The 21,116-nt window shown below is 46.1% G+C and overlaps 1 protein-coding gene and 1 long non-coding RNA gene across 4 annotated transcripts in view; one reads left to right on the top strand and one right to left on the bottom strand.

Moving 5' to 3' along the window:
• Window positions 1-21,116, top strand: part of Ubash3b (ubiquitin associated and SH3 domain containing, B) — a 147,525-nt gene that overhangs the window by 18,896 nt on the left and 107,513 nt on the right. The window lies entirely within an intron of this gene.
• On the bottom strand, window positions 226-17,704 carry LOC134480159 (uncharacterized). Its single transcript, XR_010054358.1, has 2 exons — window positions 2,800-17,704; window positions 226-2,577 (listed from the first exon to the last, which is right to left on the bottom strand). It is a non-coding gene; the product is annotated as an uncharacterized LOC134480159 (long non-coding RNA).

Genomic DNA, 21,116 nt, shown 5'->3' with positions numbered 1-21,116 from the left:
GGAGGAGCTAAGTATAGAGCAAGGGAGGTGACCCTGACAGGACTGGGGTCTAGACTATTATGAAGTGTGCCAGTGCTTTGAGCCTCAGGAGACCTGGAGTCACAGAGAACTTTGCCGGCCTCGAGAATGCTCAGGTTGAATCTTAGGGCATGGAGTTGTAATGGTTTTTGTTGTCTGGTTTTTTTGATTCCTTCCCTTTCCATCTTCTGTGGTCTGGGCTGCTCCTTGTTTTTTTGTTTTTTTGTTTTGTTTTGTTTCTGAGCTGTCTGGAAATAGTAACTTGGGGTTACAGATGTGTAGTTTGGAGAATGCTTGGCAAGATAAGGAAAAGGCAAGGCAGAAAGAGTCAGCTTAGTTCAACAAAGATTCACTAAGCCTCACAAGTACCCAAGAGTTTGCTGTGTTGGAGTACAAATACAGAGAGGAATAAGTAAGACCCGGCCTCTGACTACAAGAAGCAGGTGACTTTGATATGTGATATGATCGAGGGAGGGGAGGATATCTCTAATCTGTGGGCTGCCACGTGAGCATAGGAAGCTTATCAGAGGATTTTCACAGGGAGGTTATCATTGTGAGGGCAGAATCAAGTCTTAGTTCACAAGGACAGACAACCTTGAAAAACCAGTGACCCAATGATACATTCTACTTGAGGCTCCGTGCTCATGCCCTGGCTTCTACTGAACATGGGTGACTTTCTGACTGATAGCCTAGGAGGCCTCAAGAGTTCCTCTTTGGACTTAGAAACAAGTTGCAGAGAAAGACCAGGCTGGCCTACCCTGGGTTGTAAGGCCCAAGGTCTCCTTTAGTGGCCAGTCCAGGTAGCTCCTTCCTCAGACATCCTTCCAGGACTGGTTAGGAAGACTGTCCCTACACAAGGCTAAAGAACGTACAATGATGAGCTCATTATGAGAGACAATTCTAGAAGAGACAAAGTTGTCACTGCAATTTCTGAGGTGGGGTGGACATATATTACAGCACTTATTTTTAGTAACAAGTCCAAGACCATTTCCCCTTTTGGTCCTCTTAGCTCTGGGGTTGCTTTTTTTTTTTAATAGAGGCTGTTTCCTCCTCAGACAAGAAAGATCAAGATAAAGGTGCAGAAGTCTCCATAGGGGTTCTGCAGTCATCTCAGCTTTCCCCTGGACCTCTGCCACAACACAGAACATCATTTTATGTTGTTTGTTTCTGAGATAGGGTCTCATGTAGCCCAAACTGGCCTCAAATTCATATTGGAGTCAACAATGACTTTTTGGACTTCTGGTCTACCTCCCTACATTTTTTTTTTCCCAAAATGCTAGGACTCTAAAACATGTGACACCACTCTCAGTTTATGTAGTGTTGTGGATGAAACCCAATGATTTGTGTGCTCTAGGCAAGGCTCCTAGCAGCTGAGCCTGGTACACCCTCTCAGAGCCACTTGTCAGGTGTCCAAAATGCTCTCTTCCTTCTTTATGTTAATTTCATGCTGTAGCTTTTTGTGGTGGTTGTTCGTCTATTTTTAACACACATTTATTGGGTGTGCATAGTACTGGGATCTAAGAGAAACAAATACAAATAAAAAGTAGCCTCTGTCTTCTTAGTATTCCCAGTCAGGTGGGGACAAGAAAATAAAATAAAATATGAGAGAGAGGAAAGATTCGATGGCTTGGAAACAGAGATATAAGTGGAGCTGTGGAGTCAGTCATTCAGGAGCTAGGAAGGTGATGGTGGTAGGGTCTTTGTTTCTCCCCCAAGAATAGAAACAAATTCATATTGTTTCCCCGAAGGATGGGGACACACACACACACACACACACACACACACACACACACAGACAGAACTCAGGACCTCATGCATGTTATGCAACCCTTTACTGCTAAGCTCCATCCTCAGTGTCACCAGCATTATGTGCCTTTCCCCAGCATCAGCACCCTTTGAACCCAGTCCTAACTTACTGCAAGAAAGCATTGGTGTTAATGACGCCTGTTTACAAAAGAGGAAGTAGAATTCAAAGAGGCTGTTAGGCATGCACTGGGAGTTTAGGGACATCCCTCATCTTTAACCCAAGTTTTCTTGGCTCTGAACTTTTCCTTTTCACCTCTGGTTCCATGGCTTTGGTTTTGGCTTGGCTGGTTTATTTTTGTTCCTGGATCACAGCTTTAAACTCACACAACGAGCTCCCACACGCTCACTGGCAAACAAACCTTCCTGGCAACACAGCCAGCTGCTGTTTCCTGTGTTTAGAGACCACATTGCAGGGGAGTGTTTTAAGAGCTGTTTTGAGTGTTGTGTCTGCTCCTCCATGCAGAAGTGTGGATGCCGCTTCTGAGAGAGAAGAAGGTGACATGGATGCTTAGTGTTCTGTGGCAGCTCTCAGGTGCTGGAAGATTTGTGTGTGAGGGTGAGCCCAGAGCCTTTGTTCTGTGTGGTGTGAAACCATGGAGTTTGTGAAGTCAGTGGATTCTGAGGTCAGAGTTCCTGAGCTTCTCTGACTCTGGGTATGACAGTTTATGTCTGCATTGCCTATCTGCATGACAAGTTCTCCAAAGCTGTAGATCCTATCTCTGGAAAGTCCAGTGTAGCACAGGGCCATTCGACCTTCTTTTTTTTTTTTTTTTAAATCTTTTTTTTTTAAAGATTTTATTCTATTGTATATGAGTACACTGTAGCTGTCTTCAGACACACCAGAAGAGGGCATCAGATCTTATTACAGATGGTTGTGAGCCACCATGTGGTTGCTGGGATTTGAACTCAGGACCTCAGGAAGAGCAGTCAGTGCTCTTAACCACTGAGCCATCTCTCCAGCCCCCGCCATTCGACCTTCTTAGAGATAAATAGGGTGCTCTCTGCTCCAATAGATCCCCAATACAGGGTCATTACAAAACAAGGGAGTGCATGCTGATAAGGGGGTACCTTATCTACTTTTCATCTTCGAACAACAGACAATCCACAACTTACTAAATACAGATGACAGCTTTTGTTTGTTGTGGGCCTACTACGTGCTACATTATGCTTTTCTCAAATCCCGAACCAAGTAGTTAACAAGCACTTCCATTCTGCAAATGAGAAGACACATATGCAAAGATATCCAACTAGGAAGTGACCACAGGAATGTACTTTTTTGGGGGTTGGAGTGTTGGTTTTTTCAAGGCAGGGATTCTCTATGGAGCCCTGGCTGTCCTAGAACTCACTCTATAGATCAGGCTGGCCTCGAACTCAGAGCTCCACCAGCATGTGTCTCTCCCACCGCCACTACCAGACCATGACTCTACTCTTAACCCATCAGGCTTTAGAGCCCCTTGTTATTTGTTATTATTTGTAATTCCATATTCTGCTTCACCCTGCCTTGACAGCCCATTCAAGCTTTTGCACAGCGACATTCCTTACTGTTGAGTTGTCTTTCCTTTCTTCCCAGGGGCTCCCTTCCGTGTTTCTGGGATGACGGTCAATCAGGAGTTAATCAGAGTCTGGCCACCACTTGCCCTTCCAGCTCCATCACATTTACCTTTCACAGGGACACAGCTTAGCTGCCTTAGGCTTCTCAAAGACCTCTCAAGGGCTCTGCTCAGGGCCCTGCTGCCCAAACGTATTGATAGAGCAATGAACGTCTTCCTTCTGGGTGCATTTTTCTGTTTTTTGGTGAAACTTCATGCTCATTTGCTTTACTTATTGAGCTGTGTAGCAAACCGGCCCTGAACTTCAAGCTTGTGGTCCTTCTGCCTCCGGCTCTGCATTGCCAGCCTTGCAGACCTGTGATACCACAGCCTGGTAAAGGAGGTGTGGTTTTACCTACCTTTCAAATAGTCTGCTCCTTTGAGACGATTGTACCACTCCTTTCACACTTCTCCACCCACCTCTCCCCACTCCCCTTCTTAGGTAGAAGGTGTTTGTGCCTCTGTGTGTGTGTGTGTGTGTGTGTGTGTGTGTGTGTGTGTGTATCTGCACATGTGTGCACATACACACGTACAAGCACATGAGTCCGCTGCCTCAGCCCGTCGTATGCAAACCATACAACACCACTTTTCAGGACACTCTCACAGGTGCCTTATGTCAGTTTCCAAAACTGGATTATAATCGCAGAGAGCGATATCTCAGAGCTCCCTGTTTCTCTATATGGGGCCCAGCAGCTAGTGACTCATTCATTCCAAGGGCTATTACAATTCATTGATACTTGTTATTCATATGCCCTGTGCTGGAGAGACTGAAATGCAAGACAGGATTCCTAAGTCTTCGAGAACTTAATATTGTTTTGCTGGAGGAAATGGAAGCCTAGCCACTTACCTGTAAAGGAAAAAAAAATACCGTCTTGGTCAGCTTATGGGGTTGCAGCTAAGTAACCACAAACTGCGGGCTTAAGCAACAGACAGAGCACCAGACAGGAAGTCCAGCACCAAAGTCTGGCAGTTGCTGGTTTTGACGAGGGCTATTTTCCTGACCTGTTGATTGATGGTGGTGGCCTCTAGAATGGAAAAGAGGGAGATTGGGCCTCTAAGTTCACTCTCTTGTGTCTGTGGGGTGTTCGTTCATTTGCTTGTTTGTTTTGGAGACAGGGTTTTTCTGTGCAGCCCTGGTTGTCCTGGAAATTATTCTGTAGACCAGGTTGGCCTGGGAACAGAGCGGAGACCTGCTTGTTGGGATAAAAGGTGTGCCATCGCTGCCTGGCTTTTTGGGGTGGGGTGGGGACTGGTAATGTTGTAATGCTGTGCAGCTGAGGATAACCTTAAACTCTGATCCACCTACCCTCACTTCATATAGATGGCCCCCTTCACAAAGATGGCCCCCTTCACAAGGGGCTATCTCCTTAGACACAGGACAGGTAACCCACGCTGGCTTTTCAACTTTCAACTTTTTACCTCTGCCTCCCAAGTGCTGTGACTACAAACGTGTGTCAACCTTACTGGTCTCTTCATACTGGGCCACTCTGCCAATCCTCTTAAGAAAACAAAAAGGTGCCAGTTCCACATTCTGTTTTATTTATGGGTTACGGTGTCACTCTGTGAACTTATTTTAAAAGATGTCTTTCTGTGTGTGTGTGTGTGTGTGTGTGTGTGTGTGTGTGTGTGTGTGTTGTAAGTTTATGCACACACCTTCTTAATTGATGCCTACAGGGGATCAGCTCACGTGGAACTGAAGTTATAGGTGATTATGGGCTGCCTGGTGTGGATGCTAGGAACTGAACCCAGGACTTCTAGTAAGCACTGTTGACCACTGAGCCACTCTCTACCCCTCTTGGTTTTGCTTTTAATTAAGGATCTCAAGAAGCCCAGGCTCATTCTGGATCCCTGAACATCTTGCCTCCACCTCTCACTGTCTGGATTTTAAGGGAAAACAATTTGGGCTTCCTTGCGCGGGCTGTAACAGCCAAGTGACCCTCTAAAGAGCCTTATGAACTTAACGCAAGGAATCTGAGATCTGATAGGAGAAAGTGGGAAAGGTGCCCTATTGAAGGTATGGGCAGGATTCAGATTCGGCCACACCCGCTCCCAGCCCCTCCACTTCTTTCAGTATCTGGCAGCCAATATCCATCACCATTTCTGTCCCCCTTTCCATTGTGGCTGCGCTTAGCCTCTGACTGTCTGGCTGGACCACATTCCTCTGGGCCTAGGTGATCAATAAGGAAATGGAAACCACAGAAGTGAGCGGGAAGCGGAGGAGTGTTGACGACGATCAGATCCGTTTCCCAGGCCTTCTCAATAACCCCATCCAACACTGGCCATGTTCACTCACTTGTGACTCATTGCTATGGCTGCTGTTCCGTTGGCATAGATACCATTAGCTCCCAGGACCTTCTTCCTTGAGGCTGAGGGGGCCCTTCAGGAAGAATGGATACCAGGAATCAAAAATTCTCAGTGTTCCATGCAACGGCCCTTGGGGCAGGAGCCACTCTGCCCAAACACTCTGGCCTGAGACTCTGCCTCGTTGAAACGCAGTAGAAGAAAGTCCATCATGAGTGGGGGCAAAGAGTATCCGTTTGTGGGGTATGGTCTAAGGAAAGATTAGCACACAGAGGAGCCCAGAAAGGGTTGAGCTCTAGTCTCCGCTTTTCACTTGTTTGTTGGGTGGCGCTGAGTAGTTTAATCTGTTCCATTTCAAACAGCATGCATTATATACTTACTGTGTGCCTAGAGCCGCTAGGTAAGTGGGGTACGTGGAGATAAACCAGGAGCCTCTGCTCGAAAGCTCCTCAATGTCTTACCCACATGACACAGGCTGTGAAGAGGAGTCTATGGTACTGAAAGACCCACTCAGCCCACTTTGAGGGACTAGGGAAAGCTCTCAGAGGAGGTGCTGGTACACATGAGCTTGGAAGGACACAAAAGCAGACAGTTGCACAGGTGGAGGGATAGACTGAGGAGGCAGAAACAGCATGCGCAGAGGAAGATGGGTAAGACACACTCACACAGGCCTGGGGAACACGCATGAAGTTTGTGATAGGCAGTGAAGCTGGGGAGAGTGCAATAATCACATATACGCTAAGCCATCAAAAGATACTAAGGCCATTGAACAAATTCACGGTCTGACAGATGGGAGCCTCGTCCCGCTCCAAGTGTAGCCTCAGTTCATTCTGAATCTGCTAAATTTTAGTAAAATCTTTTGAGGATTGGCACACACCATAGGCATTTTATAAATAAAGAGTCCGTATCCTTGGATTCAACCAATCCCATATTAAAAATACTAAAAAAAATCCCTCTGTGGTGGATCACACCTTTAATCCAATGCTCTTGGGAAGCAGAGGCAGGAGGATCTCTGAGTTCCCAGCCAGCCTGGTCTACAGAGTGAGTTCCAGGACAACCAAGGCGACATAGAGAGGCCTCGTTTTGAAAACACACACACACACACACATACACACACACACACACACACACACACACACACTCACTCACACACACCACAGAACAAGCTATAGGTATAGTTCAATTAGCAGCACTAGGTGTGAAAGGCATAGTGGTGCACGCCTGTGATCCCAGCACTTCGGATGCAAAGGCATGTGGATCACTTTATCTTTGAGGCTAGCCTGTGCTACATGGGTAAGACCCTGTCTTTAAAAACAAACAAACAAACAAACAAACAAACATCTCCTCAGGTCCAAACATGTAAGGATGATTTAGTATCCTGTAATCAGCCATGGCCGTAGCGTTTATATTTTTCTTAAGTACTCCAGAGTGATAGAAGGTGCAGGAGGCTGGGTGTAGGTGTGGGATGCGTGCAGATACCATGAACCTACATGGAAACTGAGCTCCAGAGACCTGCGTATTTGTAGGAGGTCCTGGAGGGTGGCAGTTGCCCTTGGACCCGACTATTTGTTCACACTCCAGATACCTTGCTCTGCAGTATGGACAGCAAACAAACTTCATAAAGAAGCAGAGAGAATATTCTAGGCCTTGTGGGTCAGGTGGTCTCTTTGGTCAATGCTGCTGTTACAATACAAGGACAGAGGAAATATATGCAGGAGTAACTTTGGCTGGGCTCCAGTGACCTCTTGGATCTAATTTAGTGTAAATTTTATGTGGCACAGAATTCTTAAAACAATTACAAATGTGACAGCGGTTTTGGGGGACTGTGAGATAACTGAAAAGCAGGCAGTGGGTTGGACTTCGCCCAGGGTTTGTGTCTGTTCATACCTATCAAGAAGCTTGCAGACCCTCTGTTTCCAAATGTTCCTTCCTGGCCTAGGTACTTTAGACAGGCCGTGAAAATCAGATGACCCAGGCAAGGCACCCACACCAAGCCTGGGTCTTCCAGGTGATGAATGGAGGACCCGGGGCAGGAGTCTGGCTTGCTTGTGGGTGTACAGCCCCTTCCCAGCTAGGACTCGAACGGGCAGCTGAATTCCAAGCAGGTGCTCTGCCCTCTTCCAGCAGAGTTGATTTGAAAGGAAAGCAAGGCTTAAAAGGTGAAATTAACTTCTTTTCTTACTTGCTATAAATGGTTAGTTAAGGACTTTTCAGTGACAGAGCTTTGCTAATGTCAAAATGCAGTTAGCCTGACAGGAGAATAGGTTACATAGGGCACGAGCCAAGGAATTGTAGTACCAGAAATAGCACATTGATGATAGGTATATACATACATACATACATACATACATACATACATACATACATACACACACATACATACACATACATATATACATGTATACATATATGTGTGTATACATATACATACACACATACATATATATACATACATGCACATAATACACATACATATACACACACATACATATACATACACACACATACACATACATACATACATACATACATACATACATGTATGTATATTTATCCAAGGCAGGGTCTAGCTATGTAGCCAAGACTGGTCGGGCCTTCCCTGGGTAACCCAGGCTGTCTTTGAACTTGCAGCAACTTTCTACATCAGCCTCCCTAGAGCTGGGGTGGCAAGCATTAACCACCATATCCCACTAAAGTTCCTTTCTATTTATTATGATGAAGGTTAGGTTAAATGTTATCCCTATCACAAGTTTGGCTAGAAATTTTGTCATTTAAATATCCAGTTTTATTGAAACCTTGCTGTTGATAGTAATTAGTGGTCATTCGTTGTGAAGGTTATTTAAAAGCAGAATAGTAGGAATTGTTTTGTTTTCTCACCCAAAACTGGCCTTTTGTTTCATTTTGGTTTTCTGAGGCAGAGTCTGCCTATAGAGCTCAGACTGGCCTGGAAGTCATTATAGAGCCCAGAATTAGTTCAAACGCAACGATTTTTCTGCCTCAGGCTCCTAGTAACCCATTTTATAGCAACACCTAAAACAGATTAAAACAAAAGAAGCCCACCAAAAAAATCCACCACCACAGAGAATTAGCTTCATCTCTCTTTTCTCATGTTCCAGCCCAAGTCCCCAGTCAGACAGAAACAGTTGCTCACAGAGGAAATAGAGTCTTGGCTGTTTTCCACTTCTCCTTCTTTGCTTTAGAGCACAAAAAAGCTAACGCCGAGATTGAGAGTGTAGATTGTGGACCAACCAGAGTCAAGGACGACTCTGTGGACCTGTACCAGCTCCCCTCTAAGGAAGCAGCTGTCCGTCCGGCACCCAGGAACTCATTCATTGTTCGGGTGTCCTATCTGTGTTCTTTCCCTAGGACACCCAGATAGTACTCTGCCCTCTGAGGCAACAGGTGCAGGCTTCCGTGTAATCTCCCATTGTGCACACCTATATAGCCCTGGGGCTCGAAGGACAGATAACCTGAATCAGCAAACTCCAGGCTGGGTGTTCGAGGGCAGCATTCTCCCAAGTTAGGGTGGAGACATCCTATGCTGACCTGTAGCCTCCAAGTGTACAAGTGCCTTTATGTACATGTTAACACACACATGCACGTATTCACTCCACACGCACTCGCACACACATTTGCTCGAGGACTGGGAGAAGCCTGAGGTGAGGCATGGCCTTGGGGAGGAGAGAATGTTATCACACATAGACTCCAACCCATCAGTCTGGGCGGCCGTGATCTGAGATGCCCTGCCTAGGCTCAGGAGCGTAGCAGCAGCGAGCTGACTCATCTCTGCCATCCAGGGTGGCCCAGCTGTCAGAACCAGATTGGTTGGTGCCTCTCCTCCATGCTCCCCACCCCTACTCCGTTTGTCCTGCTTTGTCACAAAAAAAAAAAAAAAAAAAAAAAAAAAAAAAAAAAGCCATGGCGTATGAATCATCACCCTCATAGAACCACTAAGAAAGCTCAATGGGCTCGGAGGGATGGGGGTGGGGTGGTATATTGTCCTCCTAAGTAGAAGCCTGCTGAGTCACTTGGAGGCCTGGAACAAATTGCTTTTTTCTAAATAATTAATCACAGCAGCTTTCATTTATTTAGTGGCTGGCAGTGTGGAGCGACCAGCAGAGCCTCTGGTTCTGTTCAGACCCACGGCTGGGTTCCCGGTTCCATGCCGCCTGTTGCCTTCACTTGCAAGATAGCACCCTGTTGTCAACCACCATGAGTCTGTGAGGCAGACAGTCGTAATATCCCTGAGTTATAAACAAACACAGGGAGGTAGAGGGGGTTGGGGGTGGGGTTCAGTTGTCCCAGGTGAGGAGCCAGGCCCACGTCCTAGCTTTGAATGGAAATCTCCTTTTCCTTCCAGCCTGCCCGTTCCAAGCCCCGCCCCTTCCTTTCCTGGCGCTGGGGACTGAACTCAGGACTGGCTTCAGACGTGCAGATGCTCTGTCATAGAGCTATAGGCTCTGGGCTGCAAAAGATGCACAACAGGTAGAGGAAGCTGCTACTAATCCTGACTACTGAGTGTGACTCTCTGAACTCACACCATGGAAGGCGAGAACTGAGCCTTCTGACTTGCATGTGCGTGCTATGACCTGTGCTTACACACGCACACGCGCACGCGCACGCGCACGCGCACACACACACACACACACACACACACACACACACACACACACACACACGTGGTTTCAAAAATAGCCCGAGATGTTTTCGAGATGGTATCCTCTTCGTGTAACCTTGACCTCAAGATCCTCCTAATTCCGTTCTGGGATTAGAACCAGCACACCTAACCCCACTGAGCCTTTATTATTTCCTATGAAAAGCTGAGAAAGATGCTTGTTCGTTTTTGTTTTGTTTTGTTTTGTTTTGCTGTGATCTGGTCATTGGAGCACTTGTGAAGCAGAAGCAGAAGGGTTGTTGTGTGTTTGAACCAACCTTGGGCTTTTGCTGTGGGCTCTCCCACTCCTGGGCGGGTGAGTCTGAGCTGTCAACGCTTAGCTGAGGGAAAGCCAGTGAGCAGCGCTCCTCCATGGCTTCTGTTTAAGTTGCTGCTTGAACCCGCGCTTGCACTTCTGTGATGGACTATGACCTGAGGTCTAAGCCAGAATAAACACCTTCTTCCCGAAGTTGCTTTTGGTCATGGTGTTTATCACACTCAACAACAGAAAGAAAGCTAGAAGAATCTACATAGTGAATTTCAGGTCAGCCTGGGCTACAGAGTGAGACCTTATCTAAAAAAAAGAAAACTATCTCCTTCAAAACACCCCGTTTCCATTTTCCACTTCCTCTAGTTCCTAGAGACTCAGGTGTGGGTCTCTTTCTGATTGACAGCCGAGACAGAAGGAACGGGCTCTCTCATGCTTTGATTCTTCAATAACAGTTCCTCATGTTGTGGTGATGCCCCACCCATAAAATTATTGTCATTGCTACACTATAACTATAGTTTTACTTGATAGTGTTATGAATAGTAACATAAATATCTGTGTTTTCTGATGGTCTTAGGCAACTTCTGTGAAGGGGAGTCGAGACCCACAGGTTGAGAACTGCTGGTCTAGAGTAACTCAGCTCTGGGATGCTGCCTCCCCTTACTTACCCCACTAAGAGGGCCCAGCACTAAAGCCTGCCATGTGCCAGCCCACTTAGCAGAGTCCATCAGTTATTCTGGACTGACTGGGACATTGATGAACTATTGTTTTTAAAAACATAGCAGTACAACTCCAAACTTATGGATAAGAGTAGTATAGTTTGTGAGAAAAAAGTTATTTTAAGAGAACGCTCAATCCCTAAATTGCTATGTAACCTCTCCTTGTATGGTACTTTGACCTTTTAACCCCACACGACCCTGCCATTACATCATGAGGTTGTCTAGCTAAAGGGACAGTCGGGTGGCATTGTACCGTTTGCATTTTCAGTCTCCACAACTTGAGCTAAATAAACCTCTCTCCTTCACTAGTAGCCCACCGCAAGTGATTCTCCATAGAAACAAGAAACCAACATAGCCAGTTTATTGGCAGAAATGAGTGTTTTACAACAATCATTTTTATAACCCAAGCATCCCTGTTAGAAGAGAAATACTTTTTGTTTTCATAGTATATTACCATTCACAAAGCATTTCCGTTTTTATATTCTTTCCTGACTACTACAGTAGCTCTTAGGGTGAAACCTGAATAGAGTGTGAGTTTGCTATTGATTGATGAGAAGCTAAGCGAGTCTCACGGGGTCCCACCGTGTGAAATGTACTATAAGCCAGCCTCTGCCGGCTGCAATGCGGCTTCTCTTCTCTCTGCTCATGGAGAATGAGGTGGAGTAGATTTCTTCCCAGCTCACTTGCAAAGCTCTCTGGGAGATCCTGCTCCGGCTCTGGTCTGAGTGATGCGGAAGGCTTTGGGGGAGTGTAGCATTAAGGCTGCTTCATGGCCCGGCAGGGACCACTAGATGCAGCCTAAGCAGAGCCCAGAGCAGCAGCCTTCTTCTCCAGGGAGCATAGAAGAGTTCCCGTGTCAGTGGAGAAGTGCAGCCATGAGCAGAGGGCCATGTGTGGAAGCAGCAGCAGACTTGGGTGGTTCCAGGTCTCCATGGGAAAGCATGGCTCTGGGGGGGGGAGAGTGGGAGCCGTTTCCCCCATAAGCAGGAGGATGCTTTGGCTGTGGAAGGGTGGTTTCATAGGAAAGGTTGAGGCTGAGATGGTCTGAAATGTTAAGAAAACAACTGTAAATGTCTGGGCAGAGCGAGTAAGACTCTTGGCCGTTGATTTTAAGGAAAGAACAAGACCCTGAAGAAAGGCCCCTGAGAGGATCTTGCATGGTGGGAGGAGGAGGGAAACTAGGCTACAAATGCATTAAGCATCGGTCCCAGTCTCATCTTCTCCTTTCCCTAAATCTTTTTCTCCCACGTCCACTCCCACGTGTAATTGCTCTCAGACAAATCAGTGTCTGTGATTCCTGTTTGTTTCTAAGTAAAATGAGGTCACTGCTATTATCTATCTTCACACCTCCAGAGAAGTGAGAGGCAACAAGTTTGAAAGCTTATCACACGTTGGAGATGGGTTATGGTCCACATATAATTCAGCACTAGACGGAGGATCATGGCCAGGTTGTCCTATGGAACAAGTTCAAGGCCAGATTGGGTTATATGAGCTTGTCACAAAAAAATAAAAACAAAAGATAACCACGTTAAAGCATCCTATCAGCTTAAACACATCAGAAGGGGACATCTAAGATATGCAAAAGATGTTTGGAGTCTTACATGATTCAAATCTAGCAATGATGTTGCATCCGATGGCTAGTTACAAGGCCAACCCTCCGCTGGAGGTCAAAATGCTGGCCCTTATTCTACTTCATCATGGGTGGAACTTTTAGCGGGTGAGGCCTTGCTTTGGTTTTTTTTTCTGATTATTGGGATTTGGTACTCAGACCAAGCATCTCAGTGTTAATTTTAGTTCACAGTTCCGTGATGACATGAAGTCAAGGAACTTGAAGCAGTTGGTTGCATCTATATCTGAAATCAGAAGAGAGTGATGAATGCATGCATGCTAGTGGTCAGCTCACTTCCTCCATCTTACGCAGGCACAGATACCCTGACTAGGGAATGATGCCACCCACAGTGGGCAAGTAGTCCCATCTCAAGTAACATGATCAAGATAATCCCCAACAGACATGATCAGAGGACCATCTCCCAGGTGATTCAAAAACTTTGTTAAGGTGATAATCAACAGTGACCGTCATGGAATTGTTGCAAGGAAATTAAGTTATTAGGAGCATGCCCTTGAAGGTATATTAGGACCCTAGTCCATTTTCTTTCTTTGCTTTCCTGGCTTTTCTGTTCTCCCGCTGCCAGGATGTACTGTACAATCATAGGCCCAAAGCAACAGGGCCACGTGACTACAAACCAAAACCTCCAAATTATTTTCTTTTTTTTTTTTTGAAAGTTTAGTTAAACATGTTGAAATAGGATGTGATAAAGCGCAGACTAGCCCCCAGCTCAATTATCTAGTGGAGGCTGGCCTTGAACTAAACCCTTGAACTGCCTGGCATCAAACCTTTTCTTCCCCCTGCAACCTGCATAGGAATGACCTGATTTGGGTGACTGGGAATGAAGACTTGACAGACAGATGGACATGAAAATACCTACAGAAAAACTAGGATTGGGTAGGTGGTGCATTCGGATGAAGAGGCACCAGAAGTCCAGAAAGTCAGCTTGATTATCAAACAGAGTTAAAGCAGAAGGTGAGTTAGCCAATCTCTGTGGGGGTCTTCGTCGAGGAAGCGTCTAAGGTTGCAGGAGGAAGAGGCTTCGGTTCTTTCTGCATACATTGTCAACACATACACTAGGAACGAAGGCTTTGCCATTGCTGTGGGTCTGAGGCATCAGGGTCCTTGACATGATCACACTCACATTACAAAAGCTCATTCATTCGAGGCTACATTTGATCCCCACAATTCTTTCTCCTTTGAGTTGATTTTTCTTAAGTATTTTGTCCCAGTAATGGAGGTCAGAAGTGCGTATTTAAGGGCAGGGAGATGCTGGGTGGCAGATATTAATAACCTATTCCATGAGCCCTGTCTACTTCGTGTTTTATAAGATCATCCTTACCACTGTCCACGGCCTTCTGAGGGCTGGGGGAGTGACCCAACAGTAGAGCACTTGCCTAGCATGTGTGAAGCCCTGGTTTTGATCCCCAACCCCGAAGAGTGGGGTGGCATCTTCTTATATCTATTTCATAGATAAGAAAGCTAATTTGCATGGTGTTTGTTGGTAGAGCAGATCAGCGTTCTAATCCAGATGTACCTGAAACCCAGCTCACACTTCCCACCAAGACACAGCGTCTTCTCCGTCTCCCAACTTGTCCCTCTCCTACTCTCCAGTCTCTCCAGGTGGGAGAATAGTCCAAGCCATGAAGCCAGGTCTGTGCTGTTCACTCTCCCTGCCCTGGTGCATGTATTTAAATATATAACGATAGCAGTGGTAGAACATTCTCATAGTACACATCAGAGACAGAACATTCAGGAATGGTGGGTTTTAATTCAGGAGCATGTAAGTCACCTTTCTGTTACTAACCCATCAGCTTATAAGGAAGAAAACTGTATTTGGTTCATGATGCCTTAGGTTTCAGCTCACGGTCAGTTGGCCTGCAGCCCAACATAGTAGCAGGAATATGAGGAGTTCTTATTACCTCACAGTGGTCAGGAAGCACAGGGAGAGAGGAAAGGGTAGGAGTGCCATCGCCCCCTTCAAAGATATTCCCTCCAGCAACCAAACTTCAGTAGGACCCATATCCTAAAGGTTCCCCCCTCTTCCCAGTAGTGACACAGGCTGAGGACATTTGAGAGATATTTTGGATACCAACTACCATAGGTGGTTTCATTTTGGGGTCTCTGCTTTACTGTTTTGGGGCTGAGAAGTCTGGGCCAATTAGCAAGACAGATACCCAACCCTTAGCCTCTGACATCGCAGCCAGTCATAATAAATGACAACAATAATATTATTAAATTAAAATATGTACTATTATAATTTATTATTATAATGCCTGTTATTTAATGTGCCTAAATTATTATCCACATTATCAAATATAATTGCATACAAATTAAACAGTTACAGTTATTACCGAGCAACTTGTGAGCATTTTTCTCTGTCAAATGTTCTTCTATGGTTTCTGCCATTATACGAGCATATCACTTGATCAGCTCCTTAGCTTTTGGAGGCTTAGGTTGTTTTGTTGAGATCAATGCACTTACACATACAGTCATGTACTCTGAACAGCCAGGCCGAGACTTTGGAATAGTGGACAGAAAGTGCCCATTTCAAGGCCTGGTATGGAGGATTACCGAAGGTGATTCACAGCTCTTGAAAGGCCCGGTGCTTTGAGCAGAATCACTGCTGCATACACATAGTTCTTGTCTCATTATTTTCTTAAGTGAGATGCTAAGAAGTAGACTTATATTCTCTTGGCCTTTGTAAGCCATGTGGCTGTCCATGCTGGCCTGAGTGAGGGTCGGGCAGAAGAGGAAGCTGGTGCAATGGCTCAGCTCAGCCACCGCCTAAGCCAACTAGTGCAGACCAGAGATGGCAGGCTTACTCCTACCATTCTAGCATCCCACCCGAGCGAGACCTCTGGGGTTCGAATCCTCTATACTGAAGGGTCAGTAGCAGCTAAAGTTAGATACAGGCTCATGAGATCCTCCTATGCCCTTGTTGGTAGGATCTGTGGGGTAGGTAAGAGATGCTGATAATTCTCAGTGTGGTCGTCTTTGTTCCTGGGACAGAATTTGCCTGAGGTCATGTCACCTGGGGACGTGGGACAGACTCATGTCTTCCCTCCGTGTGTACTTTATTATTGTCACAGGATTTCAGAGCAGAGAGGAAACTTAGTGATCTCTGGGCATTGAGCCCAATCCCTCCCTTCCTTCTGTGAAAAGCGGAAGCTCAGAACATTTAAAGGATTTGTCCAGAGCTGTGAGGTATGTGGCAATTCAAGGACGAATACCCAGGTTTTCTGGTCCCTTCCCTCTTCCAGGGATTTTCCCCCTGGACCATATTCATCTGAAGCAAATATGGGTCATGATTAAAAAGTGGTCTGGATACGATGTCTGCCTCTCTCTCCAAAATGGGTGACGCTGTAGAGAAGTTCACCACCAGAAAAGTGAAGCCACATGGCTATAAGAGCCTTGGGCCTTGGCTGGGCCTTCCCTGAAGATCATTCTAGAAACATGGCCAAGGAAGTAGGGGTTTGGGATGAAGCTCAGAGGTAAAGAGGGCTTGTCTAGAATGCACAAGACAATGTTCAATCCTCAGCCAGCTACATGCGGGATCTTTCCCTTCCTGAATTCACACAAATATTGGAACTGGTTTTTGAAGACAAAAACTGCTCCTTTATGAACAAAAACTTCTGCAATCAAGGAAGTAGTGTTTTTTTCTCACTTTCTTGGGCACAGATGAGAGGAAAGTGGCCTCTCTTGCTTCAGAGGCTTTTGACACTGGACTGCAAGTCAAGAATGACCAGCTGTGACCTCTTTCCCAGAGCACAGAACATAGTCATTCGGATCATGCCAGCATCTGCCCTCCCCACAGGGGTTCTGCTGGGCTCTCCCATAATTCTTCAGTTTCAGGCTTACAACCTTTATGGAAAAAGGGTTTTTTTTTTCCGGCTTTCAAAGACACTGCTTTGCCTGTTCATACTGTAGCCACCCACTGCTTGTAGGAAAATCCCCAAATGTCAAAATTGGGATATTTTAAAATACTTTGGGGATTAATGAGAAATGCCTTGACGTGCCTTTGACTGTCAAGCCCATGGTCTTGCTGAGTCAGCCTAACTTAAGGAAGAGACCACGGTGGCCATTTGTGGCAGGGTCCTGGGCTTTTGGCAAGGCTTGCCTCATGACTTAATGGTGCTGTTTCGAGAAATATAGTCAGTAGGGGCCACAGGCCATCTGCCTAGGACTTTGTTTCTGATGATGGAAGAGGGTCATAGGTTTGAAAGAAAAGTCACAAGCCAGGCCAGAGGGTCGTTAGCTCTAGAGAGGTTTTCAGACCTTGGATCTGCATCCTGGGATGTTATCTGTGTGGTATTGACTGCACGACTTAATCTTCCTGAGCCAGATTTCTTCACCTGCAAACCAGCACCCGTTGAGCTTGGGATAACTGAGAGATTTTTCACAAAGCACCTGGCAGGTAGCAGGCACTCTCTGAACGTCAAAATGTCATATGCTTGTGGGGATTTTTTTCCTGACTTACCAGAAGGAGGCTAGGAAATTCGTAAAAGAAGTCAGGAGATAGGAGACTGTTTTTGCTATGAAATCCTCCTCCTTTCAGCCTTTGGATAATGCGTATTAATTGCTGTCTATATGGGAGGCGCTGGCTAGACCTGCAGGGCTAAGAAGTGGGTGCTTAGAGTCTCTGTCCCAGACACACAGCCTTGTCAGCAGGACTGTGAAAGGGGTTTGAACACTGTCAAGGACATTCCAGCAAAGACACAGTGTTAGAAATCACTCCGAATAAAGAAAGGCAGTGCATGTGGGAAAATAGCTAGTCTGTCCCTCAGCGAGCACACACTTAGGAAGTAGCAGCTAATGCCAGTTACTATTGAATGAGACAAGGAAACAATGTTTTTCTTTCCCTCAAAGAAAGTAGAAGCAGGTATCAAAGGAAAGGCCTAACTGATCGCCGCTTACAACATAAGCGTGGTGATCGAGGAACTCATGTATTAGGTGCACAGGCTAAACCCAGGAGAGCGGTGCAGACCTGTAACCTTCGGGTGAGATGGAAACAAGAGCCTCAGGAGTTCAGGGTTCGTCTTGGTTATGTAGCTTGAGGCCAGCCTGGGCTACATGAGACCCAGTCCCCACGCCCCAAATCATGTTATTACACTGAAGCAACCACCCAACAAAATCCCTGCTGTTAACCAAAGGGAAGGGCACAACCCAAGATGGAAAACGCTGTCGTTAACTCATCTGAGGACGGGGCAGGCAAAGGGAAAGGCAGAGTACCCTCGGCGTGGTCAGATGGATGAGTGAACATGGATCCTGTGAGGGAACGGAAGTTTCCATGAGGGGAAAGACACGACCAGCTTGAGAATGACAGGGCTGGCCAGGGACACCGGCTCGCACCTGTAATCTCAGGGCTCAGGACACTAAGGCAGGAAAATCACAAGTTTGAGACTAGCCTGAGCCAGGTGAGAAACTAAAACAAACAGAAAAGAACAAAGAGGCCAAATTGTGCATTTGTCATTCATCCACCCATTCATCCATTCATTCTTGCATTCAGTGAATATGTGCTCAATGCCTATGGTTTCCGTGCATGGTATTCTAGAATCTGAGGTGCTGTGGTGGATTAGGGAGCATCCTTGGTGACTGGACCCCAGGGCTCGATTTGGGGATGGGCAATGTGCCATTAGGCAAAAGCAGAGAGGTGGTGAGACCTAGTTGGTCTCATGTAACTCATGTAAAGGACTGATTCCAGGGTTCATGGGCTTCTGTCTGGTTGATCAGGGTGAGGGTTTTGTGGTTTGTTGCTTGATTTCCTTTTTACTTGTTTGCTTGGTGGGGTCTGTGCGTGTGCACATGCATGCATGCGTGTTCTCTAATGCGCTAATGTATGTATGTATGTAGGTCAGAGAACAACTCTCAGGACCGGTCCTCTCCATCCTCCTCGGTCCCAGGGCTCAAACTCTCATTCGCAGCATTGAGAGCCGTTACCTCCTGAGCCATCTCGCTGGCCCAGTTTTGCTTTTGCTTTTCCTTTTGCTTTGTCGTTTGCTGGGAGGTTTAACTATGTAGCCTGGCTGGCCTCAGACTCTTAATCCTCCTGCTTCAGCCCCTTGATTGCTGCTGGGGTTACAGACGTGTTCCAATACAGCTGGCTTCGCCTTATTGTTACTGCAGACCGGTTTTCTGGTGTCTGGCGCCCATGCAAACTTCACTTCGAAATATATTTGAGTAAAAATAAATGGGTTTTCATGGAAATATTAAAATAGAATACAGATTCAAATATAGTCAGCTTATCAGTCAGCTTTTAGATGGGTGGGGGTGAGGGGGAAGGCAGAAGAGAATGGGTGTAATACTCAGGGAACAAGAGGCAGCTAGCTACCAGAGCTGCTTGGACTGGGGCTTCCTCGAGTGTCAGAGTTCCTGGGTCATCTTGATTTTAACATCCCTGTTCCTATGGTAGAGCTGGCCACTCAGCATATGCTTAACGTGGGCTGTCCTAGTGTGTTATTTACAACTGATTTACTTGTTTGTTTTTTGGAGATGTGATCTTACCATGTATCCCTGACTGGTCTAGAACTCACAGGGTCGTGTCTGACTCAGCCTCCACATTTCTGGAATCACAGGCGTTTTACTGCTACACCTGGCTTGATGAGATGCTTCAAATCAAACCTAGCATTTTATGCATGCAGGGCAAGCACACTTGCTGACTGAGCCACACACCCAGCCCGACAATTGATCTGCTTTAAACCATGAAACCTTGTCCGGTTTGATGCTGCACACACCCTTAATCCCAGTACTCAAGGGGTAATGGCAGGTGGATCTCTGTGAGTTCCAATCCCGACTGGTCTACATTGTGAGGTCAATAGCCAGGCCTACTGAGTAATACATTGTTTCACAGAAGAAAACCAAACTGAAACCCTCATTTATTCCTATGTTTACCTTGTCATCCTTGTGAGGAAGCTTAGAAGGAGTTGGAAACTGTGAGTGAGTGATGTAACTGGTAGTACTCTCTTATGCAGGGAAGAGCAGGCTGGTGGTCATGGATACACCTGCAGCTTCTCTGTAAGTGTGCTAAGTTTTTTCCACTTGGATGTATTTTGTGTGTGTGTGTGTGTGTGTGTGTGTGTGTGTGTGTGTGTGTGTTAAGACAGGGTTCCTTGTGCCCAGGCTATCCTCAGAATTTTATGTAGTTGAGGCTGGCCTCGAACTTCTTGTCCTCTTCCCTCTACCTTCCGAGAATGCTGGAATTCCAGACATGCCCCAACCAAGCCTGATTTATGTGCCCCTGGGAGATGAACCCCAGGCCTCATGCACGCTAGCCAAACGTGCTACCAACTGAACTACGTCCCCAACTTCACAGTGTGTCTTTTTTTTCTTTTTCTTTTTTTCGGAGCTGGGGACCGAACCCAGGGCCTTGAGCTTGCTAGGCAAGTGCTCTACCGCTGAGCTAAATCCCCAACCCCTCACAGTGTGTCTTAATAGTGTTTCAGCCTGCACTGAGAAGACCCCTTGGGTCTTGTGGTAGTGACCCCATTATTCTCTGACAGAGGAGAGAGAAAGTGAATATTCGTACTCATCTAGATACTGTTGCATTACACACACACACACACACACACACACGCACACGCACACGCACACGCACACGCACATAAAATCTTAAGACAATGTGTAGAGTTTTCTCTCTTATTTTCAACTTGATCTCTGTTACTGTTACAGATATTATCCAAAATACCGGGTTTCATTATGCTATTTTTATACATATATTTTTATACATATATGTAACTATACTTGCTCTTGCCCATCCCCCATCTCTTCTGCTCACTTTTCCTTTGTTACCTGTTTTTCTTTCTTTCTATTCACAAACATTCTGCATGCCATATTTTATGTGTGGTAATTCTCTCATTGCCTAGGGTATGTTGTTTGGAAGCCTCATTCTCTAGTGAACTGATAATGTTGAAAAAAACAGGGAAGGATGCTTGCAGGAGTTTTGCATCAGCTCACTGCGTCCTTCATCTCAGCCATGCCAAAAAGAATTTCAAGTAGAGTGTGCATCTCATTTCCAGCTCTTGTGTAGAAAGCTGCTAGACACATCCAGCCTCAGCGGGTTTTGAGTTTTTAGTTCTAAGCAGGCAGACTGGTTTCTCTAGGGCACCAAGTCACTAAACACACGCACAGAGAGAGAGAGAGAGAGAGAGAGAGAGAG

The sequence above is a fragment of the Rattus norvegicus genome, chromosome 8, assembly GCF_036323735.1.
Source record: "Rattus norvegicus strain BN/NHsdMcwi chromosome 8, GRCr8, whole genome shotgun sequence".
NCBI classification, from domain to species: domain Eukaryota; kingdom Metazoa; phylum Chordata; class Mammalia; order Rodentia; family Muridae; genus Rattus; species Rattus norvegicus.
The sequence above is the reverse complement of the archived record's forward strand: the minus strand, read 5'-3'. Positions and strand labels throughout refer to the sequence as shown.